Consider the following 15,000-nt stretch of genomic DNA (forward strand, 5'->3'; position numbering starts at 1 on the left):
AATGAACGGTTCCCCGTGCTTCAAGCTCACCATATGGCCAAATTCATAGCAAAGCTGAAGCAAAACTTTTACCATTAAACCATGTATTTCTGGGAAGAAAGGGTAAAGAGAGGAGAGAGAGAGAGAGAGAGAGAGAGAGAGGAGAGAGAGAGGGAGAGAGATGAGGAGAGAGAGAAGTACGGAAAAATTATAAAGTTAGTTTAATGATCTTATTTAAATATTACCTGCTCAGGGATATATTGACGAGTAATAGTTTTACTTTGTATGTATTTAGTTTTTTTATGCAGAAGGTGGTAATAAGGAGTTTCTCCTGCCTTCGATGAAAAAAAGAAAACTGCTTCCAACTAAATACCTGGAAGAGAATGTATCATGCCTTATTGTGAAAGTGATAATTGATAGATACCTAGCTTATATTTAATTTACTTTTATGTTATTTACTTACAGGTATATACATTTATTTGTATTCCTTTGTATGTAAACTACTTATTTACTGCATTTTTCTTATCTAGGTTTGTGCATCTTCCTCTTCTATTCTCTTCTTTATCACTAAGACTTGCTTCTATGGCATTTTAGAGAACCTTTTCAAACATACCCAAGGGGATTTTTCATCATGATATGGATTTGTCCTAGGGATTTTTAGTCATATGCTTTTCAAACTTGGCCCAAAACAGAACCTAAGGTACTGACTAAAGATAGAATAATAGACAATGAGATGCAATGCTGTCTTTCTTGATTAACTTCATGAGCAGATGTGGCAAAATCTATACATATGTTTACATGTCTATACATGTAGGTTGTACCAACTGTCACACGATCGTACATAGTAATGACATTTCTCTTTTTTTTTTATATATAGTCTCTTTTGTATATTCGCTCACCGTTAAATGTTAACAAAAACCATTGTTGGTTGAACAGGAAACAGCCTGTTATATATTATAGCCTTCTTGCCTGAAATTGATGTATATGTAAGCCGATGTTCTGTAATAAAGTTACTCAGTTGCTTTCATCCCGCTTTTAAGTCACAACCTACTCTTGGCCCGTCACATTGGTGACCCCGGAGTAACTCGCTCCTCCCGCTCCCCCCCCCCCCCCCCTCACTGTTATAACAACGCCCTCAAAACATACCTTCTGAAACAGTACTCGCCGTCACCAGGCACCCGTATAGCAAAGTTTTTCAACACTCTCAACAACCATTGGAGGACCAAGGGCTTCGCTCGCCCTCAGGGAAATGACCAGTATCGCTAGCCGCCAACCTGCTGCAGACGGCTCTCCTCGTGAGGTGAACCTACGTTTACCCGAACCTGTACGCCCTGCCATAACCGATGTCGATAGTTTACCCATAAAGGACTTGATGACCAAAGCCAACGCTCTTATTGACAGCCACTCCACAACCTTCAATACCTCCCTCAACGCCTCCACTCCTGACAAAAAGGACACCTATTCAACGTCAACCGAAGCTGACGTGAATGCCGTAGGACACGCACGCCTACTCCATGACGAGCCGCAGTGGCGACAAGCCACCCATCACCCACCACTCGCTCACGCCCCAACCAACGACTTCTACAGCCCACTTACTGCCGCCCATCGGCCACAGTTTTTTCTACTACCACTCCGGACTCGGGGCTGTCGCGAAGAAATGTACAGTATGTCATTTTCAGGGTGAGAGCCATGTACCAACCGTGTGTCACACATTTGTACATAGTAACGACATTTCCCTTTTTTTTGGTATATAGTCTCTTTTGTTTCTTCGCTCTCCCCTCGCACTGATAACGTCCTGAATCAACTTGTCTGTTTTTCTCACCATTAAATGTTAACAGAAACGGTTGTTGGTTGAACAGGAAACAGCCTGTTATATGTTATGGCCTTCTTGCCCGAAATTGATGTATATATAAGCCGATGTTCTGTAATAAAGTTACTCAGTTGCTTTTATCACGCTTTTAAGTCACAACCTACTCCTGGCTCGTCACAAGGTATTAACATTTTGGGCAGAAACCCAAAATCCTCTTAGATTGACCATGGCCATCCATACCCTCATAAATATTTTCTTTGGAACAATTATGTTTCTACAAACATGTAATAGAAATAAAAATTAAGTGAAGAGATTTCTATTAGCACAAGTTTCGGCCCTGCCTGTACTATTATCATTAGTGAGATCCTTGACATTTAAATGTTTTGATCACGTGCTTTTATGATATGTGTAATTTCAAGTCATGCTCTGGCTGTAGGCTATTTTTGCGTCATTGTTTTTGATACTTTCAGAGCTTAAATTCTAAAAAGATAGAGGTATGACTTGGGCAGAAAAAAAAAGGATATTCACTAGGCTTAACTTTTTTTTAATGAAGCGCATTTGCACCTGACTCGCAGCGATACCCTTGTAGCTCGGAAAAGTTTCTGCACTCTGATTCGTCAGAATTATCTTGTCCAACCAATCAGCGATCAGGAAACTTTCCCGAGCTAAAGGGCACAGCTGCGAGTCTGTGCAAATCTGCCGAACTAAAAGAATTTACTATAATTCAAATTAGGTCGTGTCTTACCTTCTTTAAGTCAATGACAGGGTGCTTGAAAATGAAACAGGTTGTGATTGCATAACTTGTTAACAACCATCGCTACTTTTTTGCAAAGCGATTATCTAGTGCAGTAATCATCAAGCCAATTAGAATGACGATTGCAATAATTATTTTCCAGTTGTAATTCGCAGTGTTGACATGACAAGTCTAGTGTAATAATGGGTTTCTATTTTATAATAACAGTAGAGTCGAATTGTCTAAAGTATCCTCTGTAAACTAAAGAGAAACAATGAAAAATGTTCGCATTACATTTGATTTACCGTTACTCCCAAATTTATACACATATAGTTTCTTTTCATTAACCAGTTTACATGAAAATTGTCTAATCCTTGTACTTGGTATATATGGCACAATTCTCAGCTGAAAATAGTGGAGAGTATTCACTTTTCCATTTTAGTGTTTAGCGATATCGTCTTCTGTTAGAGCAGTGAAGAACACAATGGAAAGATGAGTAACATTCTCAGTTAATAAGGTTTAAATTTGTGAAAGTACATGAAAAATGTAAAAAGCTGTATGTGAATGAGAGGATTGCTGAAACTTTCCAAGCAAGAAAGATATCCTCCTAAATACTTTCAACGTCCTTGAGAAGTCCAGAGTTAGATTTTGATTTTTCCATATGAGTTTTTGAATAATAGCAAAGCAAAGAAAAATTAAATAAAGTAAAAGAATAAAAAATACAACTCAGGACAATTGCTTGCAACGTCTCTCAGAGGTTATGAATAATATTTTGATTTTATTCAAGATTTTCTTTTTTTTTTGGGGGGGGGGGGGGCAGAGTATTATATAAGTTTTGATAAAAACATAGCAAAAGGTAGTCAATTTATCGTTAATCTGGGCATTAAAAAATATTTCATGTTAAAGCGGGTGAAAGGAGAAATGACATAGTTTATATAGTTGATGTAGTTGCTGCTAAGTCAAGATACCATTCAGCCTGCATGAAGAAATTCTACCACATATCTTGTGATATGGTCGTCTGAAAAGGTCTGCAGTTTTAGAGGCAATAACTCTTGCTTTTGATCAACTGGAGAAAAAATAGAGGAATGCCAGTCTACTTCAATAGGGATTTTGTTAGATTTTTTTAGGGACATGTGGGTGAGCTACTAACTGAAAAAAACGATAAAACTGATGTTGGGTATGGAAAACATAGGTCCTAACGAGAGAGAAGAGCAGTTTCGGATTGTAAATACAGCGGCAAAAAGAATGGCTGAAGATATAAGGTCACAGGTGTACAAAAGTAATCAGTATCCACCACCAGAAAATTTCTGTCTTTACTTCACTTATTCCTGATACCCTTCATATCCTTGTTGAAACTACTTACTTGAATGAAGAAAAGAAATCAATGCAAGCGGGATAAGAAGTGTTCAGCCACTTCAGATGGTATCCGAATAGCAGCTAGACCACACTTTTATATCTACTCTAGAAAAAGGTCTCGTTGTTCATCTACTGAGTGTGCTCTCCAATTTGTGATCATGTGCTATTTAGCTGTGGTAACATTCTCCCAAGTATCAGTTTTGCAATATATAGCAAAGGAACCTCAGAACGATTCATTTACACAGTTTGTACTCAAAACATTGATGTGAACATCTGGTGCAGATGTTCACATCAGTGTAGATTTGATTCAACACTTTCCACATAATGGGAGGGATTCAGTGTGTCAATCGTCCAAATGACCGTATATGGAAATGCAACTGCGGGGAGGACTACTGCATATAAAAGCGAACATTAATCCAATTTTTACTACTCTATCAGTGTTTAAAAAACCATCTGTTGGACCTGTGAAGATTGCTGAAGTAGGGGAGGCTTTCATTCTTCGGTTATATAGCACAAATGGATGTGAATCCTTTTGTGATTCAAGATGACTGTGCTTTTCCTTATGCGGAAGTGTTGGAAAATAACTTTCCACATACACAATGGGGTTAGAATGTGACTGCAAAAGGACTCTTACTAATCAATACAGATCAAGACCCTGCTCCTCCGGACCTGTAATCATTGTAACACGCAATAGCCTGAAAGGTTGCATGACTACCACTTGCAGCTGAAGAAAGGCAGCCTTAGAAGATTCTGTGTTGTGTGTTATTTGCAAATGGCTGGTAGGTTCAAAGTCTAGCCTCGTTATTTATGAAATCCTGTTGATGCCACATTAGAAAACTTCTTAAGGCTAGAATGAAAGAACTTATAAAAATAAAGGAAGTGTTTTATAGAGTAGTTTATGTAAATCATTTTATACACCTTATATTTTATATATTTTAAAAAAGACTATCTTTTTCCGCCAATTTTTTTCAAGATTGCAGCCAAATCTGAGGCGATAGAGGGGTGCAAAATTAGTGTTATTTTTACCCTTTTATGATGACACTAAGGCTCGCTTCACATGAGCGGACTTTTTCCGTAGATAAATATTTCCGGTCTTTAGGTGGCATGTCTTCCCACGAGAAGATTTTCCCCAATCCGAATCACGGCTAGTAAATTCCTACCGCTCTCGTGTAAATTCCTACGAGCTTCGGAGCAGTTCATAACGTCCATTTAGTCAGGGTCGAATGTCACATTCATTACCCTCATATCTTTAGGGTAAACGTATATTATTTGTTAATGAAGCTGTAATGTTCAGTGGCATCTTTGAGGAGAGGCATTCAAGTGGATTGTATGTATTATACAAAATATGTACTGTAATACAATAAGTACTATATGTATTGAAAGTGATATTGCACCAGATTTTATCGATACAACATGTTTTAACTTTAATTATAAGTGTTGCAGCATATATTATAAAGTGGTGTATCCTGTATAAACTGCACCAAAGATATAATATAATGTTATTCTTCTTATTTTGCATCACATATGAGATTAGAATCTTTTTATGACGACTCTCATCTGTTTTGACGAAAATGTAATGTGAAATTCAGTACTAATAAACTAATCTCATTCAAGGTCTGTACTGTTACAGTAATAAAACCTTGTCTGAACACTGACTTCGAATCCTACGTTGAGGATGTTGGACGTGGATCTCTGCCCTTGGACGCAAACATGAATTGTTGTCGTGAGAAGATTAGAGAAGATTTTGGCGTTGGGGGATATTTCATGGCTGTTTCGTCTTCTATTATGATGTAGGTTGGAACTATACCTTTCTGATTGTTATCTTTATCAGTATCAACATCATTATTGTTGGCATTTACATCTATATTTACATAATCATTTTCATTGCTGTTGTCGTCGTTGCTATATATTGTTATTCGAGGTGTAATACATTTTTGCTCTTATTCACTGGGTTATGGGATGTAATGAATAGCTGCTTCACAAACCTACTTTCGACGCTTTTCTCTATTGCTGTTCTTGTAAAACATCTATTGGGTAAATCTTCCATTTATTCTCATTCCTTTGATTGAAATACTCTCTCTCTCTCTCTCTCCTCTCTCCTCTCTCCTCTCTCTCTCTCTCTCTCTCTCTCTCTCTCTCTCTCTCTCTCTCTCTCCTCTCTCTCTCTCTTTGAGATTTCATTCAGCCAATAAGCATTCATCTGAAAAGGAATTTGCCCTTAGGACGGAAAAAGAAGGTACAGCCTACGAAGTTACCAGTGCCATAACTGCGTGACAGCTAAGTTTGACGTTTGAAAGATATATGAAGTAACTCGCAACTTTTCTATCTCCGAGGTTCCGGCAAGAACATATTGATAGAGAAAAAGTCAATATAATGAGGGGTTTCAATAAGCATAACATTGGCATAGAAAATATGAACACTGAAAGGTTAAAAAGCAAGAAAGCTCTAGGAGATAAAAGTGAACACTGTAAATGAGAGATTCACACCAGGACAGGGAATCGAACTAAATGAAATACTTGACACAGGAGAGTTTCAAAACTCCTGCAAAGAGAAAGGGTCAACACCTTAAATGGCAAAAGCATAAGGTCAATTGTAGAGAGAGTTATAAAGTTGACATGTTAAAAATAAATTCTAGAAGAATACCCTTGCCCAAAAGGAAATCTACACAGTAATGATGCTTTTAAAAAAAGAAAATTAGGAAAAAAAAGTCTTCAAAGACGCACAATAAGCACAATATCTGGGCACCGGAAGAAACACATACCGAATGGGTTTCCCAATAGCATATTTGTAATTAAGAGTCAAAACTAGAATTGTAACATTATATATAGTCAAAGACATTGTCATTGCATACATCTGGGTGTTGTGGAGCTACTTTCCTCGAGATACTTACCATCATACTTTGTGTCTTCGAGGGTTCAACTTCATCCCACATATGTTGCCCTTTTCTCTGCCAGTGGTATATTTCTTGCAATTTTCATTGTCGTGTCACGTTCCTCTGTGTAATGAGTTTCTTGTTTGATATTATCGGTAACGTGTAGACTTCTTTTTTTACTTAGAACTAAGTATGAACGTAATTCTTACACTTTAGCTTTCTCTATCACAAGGCTGAATACTACACAGTATTCTAGAAGTTTTATTCCACCTGTGACCAGATCTGACTATAGAATCGGTGGAATTTCAGAAGCAATAACTTATTGCAAAGCTTTTATGATGAACCGGTTGACGTAAGTCTCTTTTCATATATATGAGAAATGTATTTTACCGTTGTTACCGATCTTTGAATATCATATATTTTCACTCAATACTTCTCATATATTCTTATTTATATCGTTATTTCTTTTCTAAACTGTGTTACTTTCTGCGTTGGAGCCCTTGAACATGTAGAAACTTGCTTTTCCAGCGTGGATTCTACCTTAACTTCAAATAATGAAAAAAAAAAAGAAAAAAAAAGGTATTGCCACCATTGCCCATCCAACTTTTGCCCCTCTTTTCCGATTACTACGTGATCCTTTTCCCCATAAATGTATTTTTTCTCCCTCCGGATGAACAACCTTTGGGAGGTTTATCAGCTTCAGAGCACGTACGAGGTCTTTCCAAAAGGCTTCAGTGGCCAGCGAGTCTCTGGAGAGGAAAGATAATGCCTTTTGGGATTCAGACGCGGAGGCTCTACGAAACAATAATGGCGAATTTAGGTAACACTGAAAAGATGCAATAAGGATAATTTAAATAGAAAAGTCACTTGAAAATATCCCCTTTACTAATAGAGAAAAAAAAATAAGCTTAATTTAGTCATAGAGGGATATAAACTTTAGTAGGTAGGGAATACTATTATTTAATCAATATAATTTATTCCGGAAGGTTATTAATCTCGAATAATACTCTTTAAAATAGGGGTTTGTTTGCAAAAACATAAGTAACTCATATCAACTGATAAGTTCGAAGTGCAAACGTTAGGTAGAAATGTCAACTTATAATACGACATTTAACTCTGAGAAAATGTATAGAGATACACTATATTTACATTTTCTCTTGGAAACAAAGGCCTGTTTAGACAAATCAATTTATAATCATCTTGGTACTATTTACTAAAACTTTATATACAAAATTTCAAACGTTCATATAGATTTACAATATAAATAACATGTAGAAAAAAATCCAGTTCACTTTCAATATTAATTCTAAAAACGTAATCTATGTCGGACTAGAAACAACAAACATTGAGATCTGATCACTGTGACGTAACCAACGAGATACAAACTGTAACCCAAACTGTTATTTAGGAGTAGACCTGTAACCTCAGTCGAAGATATAAGTAAGGCATCTATACATATTTTCTGCAGTTCCACAGTTTACAAGTCTACTCGTAAATACCAGTTGGGGTTAAAGTTCGTATCTCGTTCGTTGCATCTCAATGGTCCTTGCTGACACTCCAATAAAAGATGATTGTGTACGCCCAAGAAAGCATTGGTGAACGGCTGACATTCCTCTCAGACAAAAAAAAAATAGAAATAAATAAATAAATAAATAAAAAATAAAAATACAGATCTCCAAAGACTGATAAAAATAGTCTGATTATATGTGAAACCAAAAACTAAAAATTACTTCTTATAAACACATTGTAGAAACCCAAAGAATTTTTTTTTACAATATGATAAAAAAAAGCAATATCGAGTTCCTTTGGAGATACAAAGATAAATCTTTACGTTTACATCGATCCAGAAGCGGGAATAGTGAAGACGGGAAGGGTCCAGTCGTTTAGTGCAAGGTGAGGAAAATGCTTTCCTATGAAATACACAAAACGTCTTATTGGACCTAATTATTGAGTCGATGAATGTTATTAACCAGCTACAGTTCCCTTGTGCTACTATTTTGTGTTTTAAGAGAATTTTAAAGTTTTTCTCTCTCTCTCTCTCTCTATCTCTCTCTCTCTCTCTCTCTCTCTCTCTCTCTCTCTCTCTCTCTCTCTCTCTCTCTCTCTCTCTCTCTCTCTGTATTAATTGATTCGGGTCATGACCATTATCATCATCATCATCAATAACCCAAACAAATTCCTTCAATCGGGCTGGATCGTTACTGCATCGATATCATCCATATCTACAGAACAATCCAATTAGGTCCGTAAACACAATCTAGGTCAGCAACAATTTATCAGCATTCAAAACTCAATTTCATCTCTCCAAAGGAGGAATTACGGCTTTAGAAATAAATAATCACTTCCACACTGGTAAAAAATAATAATGATAATCCAGCATTCACACTACTGCCTCTAGCTGCAGTCAAAATAAGAAAAAAAATAAAACATTCGCCCAAGACATTCACCATCGTCGTAACCTAGCTAAAATCATGAACAAACAAACTCTGTTATACCAACAGTCTTTCTCACAACAAACAATCATTACACTAACTACCTCTCTCTCTCACTCTCTCTCTCTCTCTCTCTCTCTCTCTCTCTCTCTCTCTCTCTCTCTCTCTCTTACACGTATAGGACTAACATGTACATTCCAGAATGACGTGAGAAAATAGCGGTATTGGATTGAAAGAATGCTCTTACTTCAAATACCCACTTAATTTATTGGTATTTGAAGACAATCTTAAATTTCCCCTGAGAACCTTAAATTTTCCCCTTGAAAACCTTAAATTCTCCCCTGAGAACCTTAAATGCTCCCGTGAGAACCTTAAATTCTCTCGTTAGAGCCTTAATTTCTCCGCTCATCAGATTTTAGACACCACAGTCTGCAATCCCCTTTTTATGATTCATAATATTTGAAAAACTTACAGCATAATCTAAAAAAAGAGCCTTATTTTTTTTTTTTTTACTTTTTTATCACAAATGTTATAGAAAAAAAATCTTAATTTGGTATATTTAACATTAAAAGCAGAGTAAGTTACTTTTCAGTTTACTCTTAAAGCCGCATAAAGAATGTGACTCCTTTGATATTGATAACCTTTATCTTGATGTCATATCACAGCAAAGCATTGCCAGTGATAAGGAATAACATCAAAAGGAGAACTAAAATCATTAGACTTTGTCATCAACCAATTTCCCATTCAACAAATAAATGGTAAACTCATTAGCAATTCAATTCAAAATAGTTCCACAATTAAAAATCAAACGTAATTAAGAGTCATTGGGCGGGAGTGATTTATGCATTGGAATATCATTATGAAAATTGATGAATAAGCACAAATACTCTTTCTCATATAAATGGAAATATCTTATACCTTCCTTTACACATTAGAGACCAAAGTTATAACAAAGACTTTACAGCTTTGTTTCGAAAGTAAATAGTAAATCCAGCTTATTTTCTGAATACCACTACATGGAAGCTTATCTTATCTACAGATTGTCGAAGTTTTCCAAGTGATCGCTTCATCCAGAATGAAGTCAAATACGTTTATCAGTCTCTCTTCTAGACTTCCATGTGTAATCACTAATACCAATATGATAAACATAAATGTTGACGATATAGATCTGATCATTGTAATGGATGATAGCCATTGAGTCTATGAATATAAAAATAATTGACATCAAATAACTAGATATTTTAAGCTAACAGGAATTATGACGAGATGGAGATATAGGCGAGGCAATTATGGAATTATAGTAGTCGATTTACTGCATTCTTATCCTTTCAAAAAGACGCCAGGGCAAAGAACAGAGGAATTCAAGAAAATTATTGCATACACTAAAGAAGTTGATTTAGGTAAAAGTGAATTTTGAGATGATTGTAATAACCAAACCAAACTAAATCGAGATTGTTCCTTAAATCCACAATTAAAATATTGGCAAAACATTTCTAAAACAGGGATATAGAATTATATAACCAGTAAAAGTAACCATAACAGTAGGATTTTTATTCAACAGCAATAAATATAAAAATCGTTAAAAGCTTTTTCTTTAACAAATTTAGACGAAGAGCTGGTGACGAACGCTAAATAAAAATCAATCAAGGTAGATGATTAGTAATACTCGTGTAGATACAAAAGGAGTTCGAGGTATGAGATATAAATTCAATATATCTTTTTATTGAAGAAATACTAGAATGAAATAAGTGCTAGTTGATTACTTTAGAAATATACTCACATCCTGACAACTGTATATCGCTATACAATGAACAATAGATCGGGTTATCAAAAGTTATAGTGAGATACACTTTGGTCTTCCTCACCCATAGATAAACTCCTCACCTATCAACCTCAATAACATCCTCTTAATTGCAACCAAGCTCCATCAACAAATAGGTAGCAGTCGACAGTATCACAAAGACAATATTATTATTTGCAACCGAGAAATATGTATTATGCCCTATCCAAAGTAAAGGTAATCAAACAGTGGTCATAATAACTGGATGCTAAAAGAAAGTTCATGTGAGCATGGAAGTAATGGTAAATTGAATACAATGTAAACTACAATGGGCACATGGTAAATCGCATAAATTCACCAATACCTCATGTGTTACCATGGATTTGCAAACAAATCAGATAACAATTGTCACAATGACGAAACCTGTAAATTGACCTCATGATATTGCTGCCCCTAGAGTGAGCAATGTTGCGAGGTAGCTGTTATGTATTAAGCGATAATGCAAGGTCCACCCTTCAGTGCCATCTATCAGCCATGGCTGAATACAACTGCAACCTTCAACATATCCCTGTGAAAATCCTGTTGTTGATGCCCTGTCAAGAAATACAATGGCAGCCATACAGGTGGGATTGGATTACAATGCCTTGGAAGAAGCCCCACGAAAAAATCCAGAGTTCCAAGCAAGCAGGACATCCAGTTTTACCCTCCATTGGGAAGAAATTGCCCTCGATAACTAAAATGGCAAATTGCTCTGTGACATAATTACTGGTTGGCGACGCCTATGGATACCTGTCCGTATGCGCTTACAGGTGTTTGATTTCATTTATTGCCCCTTACATTGATCACTACAATCTACTACAAAGCTTCAAAAGACGAAATTTATTTGCCTCGGCCTTACTAAGGAAGCGAAGGATTGTGTACACGCCTGTACGTTTTGACAAACTTCAAAAGTACTTTGACACATGGATTCAGGAGTTGATACCTTTCTTCAACTTCATCGTGGTTTTGCCCACATCCTCGTCAATATCGTAGAGCAGCTACCCACATCACAAGGACCCCTTTACCTATTTACCATCATTATCCACCTACTCATTGGCCCAAGCCATCCCTATGCAAACACAATGTCCGCCTCATGTACATCTGCCTTACCTCCAGGGTGGATAGCAAGATTTGGTATCCCTGAGGATATTACTTTTGACAGGGGTACCACATCCAACTCTAAGTTGTGAGTATCATTGGCAAATTTTCTGGGCATAATCCAACATCAGAACACCACCTACAACCCTACAGCCAATGGAATGGTTGAATGTTTTCATCGCACCTCAAAGGAGCTTTGATGTCCCGTTGTAATAGCACCAACTGGATTAGTTAGCTTCCCTAGGTTCTTCTGGGATTATGAACCTCTTCTAAGGATGCCTTTGATTTCTCAGCAACTTGCATGGTGTATGGTGACCTGTTGGTCATTTCTGCTGAAAGTTTCTCGTCTGCAACCTCCTCAACAATCTCTAGCACCTACGTCACGTAATGAGGAAATTTACTCCCTGCTGCCAGACATACAAGCCCCCAGCGAAGAAACACATACAAAGACATTTAAACACTACAACGCATGTCTTCGTGCGCACTGACACTTACAAACCACTACTGATGCCCTCTTAATTGGAACCTCTCCTCGTTTAAGACTTTCTTAATTAACATTCGCGGCAAAACCTGTATATCTCCAGCAAGATGACCAACCCACAGTTCACAAGGAGAAAAACTACAGCAAACGTATAGTAGCTGATACTGTAAGCATCGCTCTCCTGGTGCCAACCTTAACCATACAGTAATATGGGTAATCTTTGTACCAGTGAAAGTCCGAGCGTGTGTTTATATGTTTGCTCACGTATATATGCATTTACTGACTATGTATATAAGTATACAATCAGCTATTGTACTCTTGATATTCTACAGAAACCCTGAATTTTGAAAATGAAATTATTTTACCTTCTGATGTTCAATTTTTCAAGTTTTTCAGTCTTTATAGAACATAATTTCAGCATAGTTTATTATAATATTTGTAGGGCCTCGTATATAATAAGATATTTAAACTTATGTTAATTAATAATCTCTCGTTAAGACAGTTTTGCCTAAAACAGTTCCGTAGTGAATAAAATATGAAGAAAAGGAATATACATCGTTTCTTCAACCACAGGCTTACAACTGAATACTTAAATAAGATGAGAATATATGAGGATTCGTGTAAGAAACACACGTCACAAAGTAAATCCTGTATGTATGTGTATATATATATATATATATATATATATATATATATATATATATATATATATATATATATATATATATATATATATATATTTATATATAAATATATATATATATATATATATATATATATATTTATATATAATATATATATATATATATATATATATATATATATATATATATATATAAATGTATATATATATGTATAAATGTATATATATATATATATATATATATATATATATATATATATATATATATATATATATGTATGTATATATATATATATATATATATATATATATATATATATATATATATATATATATATATATATATATATATATATATATATATATATATATATATATGCAGAAGAACCACAGGGAAAATGAAAATACAGAATATACACTTGAGTCCTGACTAGTTTCGTGATACTTCCTCAGAGGACTGATTTATTGAGAGAGGTTTCTTACAATTTATAGGGAAAGCAAAAGTACGAACATACATATAGAGATTTAGAGAACAATGACACTCCCTTACCCGCTACCTGGGCTTGACTCAGGTGTGAGGAGGAGGAGTCCGCAAGCTCGTTAGACACCTGCTAAAAGGGGTCATTTCTAGTGGCGGGTATATTCTTGTTTTCTTCTTATTTTACTTTCATTACAGTTATTTATATGTCAATGTGGCAGCCTTATCTATATAAATACATAAGCAAAACATACACAAAAATACAAATACATACACATATATACATATATATACATATACATATACATATATATATACACACATACATACATATACATATATATACATATATACACACATACACATACATATACATACACATACACATATACATATATATACATACATACAGATACAAATACATATACATATACATAAATACTTACACATACACATACATATACATACACACACATATATACATATATATACACATACATATATACATATATACATATATACACATACATACTTATGCATATATACATATACAACATTAATATCATAAACATATAATCATGTATATATCAATACTTATATCTAGCATAACACTATATAGTGCCAATTTACTTATGCATACTATATAAAATAATTGTTTCCTTTAATGAATGGTAGCTTAGGTCTAAATATTAATTTCACACCGACGTTAATTATTCACAATACATTCAATTCTACATTAAGTGGTTAATGTTTTTTTTTATATAGTTTACAAATCTCTTTACATATAAAGGCGTCGAGTTTATACATTCCATGACCAATATTCAAGTTGTTTTCAAAGGTTTCTTTTATGAAACTGGACTCTATGATGTTTCTTTCTACTAAGTTATTTGAATGAACCAATTTCTTTGCACCTGACCAATTAATAGGGTGATTTTTATCTCTAACGTGGGCAAAGAGTGCATTATTATCTTGAGCATACCTGACACTTTTCTTATGTTGTTCAATTCTCTTTTCTAGGGCTTTACCAGTTTGACCAATATAGTATTTTTCACAAGCATTGCATGGAATACGATATACACATCCCTTGGTAATGTCAGGAGAATTCTTTATTAAGGCTGTTTTTATTGTATTTTTACTCTTAAATGCTACATTTACATTGAAATTTTTTAACAGTTGGGGAATTTCTTTAAATGAATCACAATAAGGTAGTACAAGTAAATTTTGTGTGTTATAGTTTTTTCTGTTATCATTACCGAAAAAAATCTTTTTTGCTGTTCTTAGGGCATCATCTAACACAAT

Source organism: Palaemon carinicauda, chromosome 36 (assembly GCF_036898095.1).
Source record: "Palaemon carinicauda isolate YSFRI2023 chromosome 36, ASM3689809v2, whole genome shotgun sequence".
In the NCBI taxonomy this organism is placed as follows: Eukaryota; Metazoa; Arthropoda; class Malacostraca; order Decapoda; family Palaemonidae; genus Palaemon; species Palaemon carinicauda.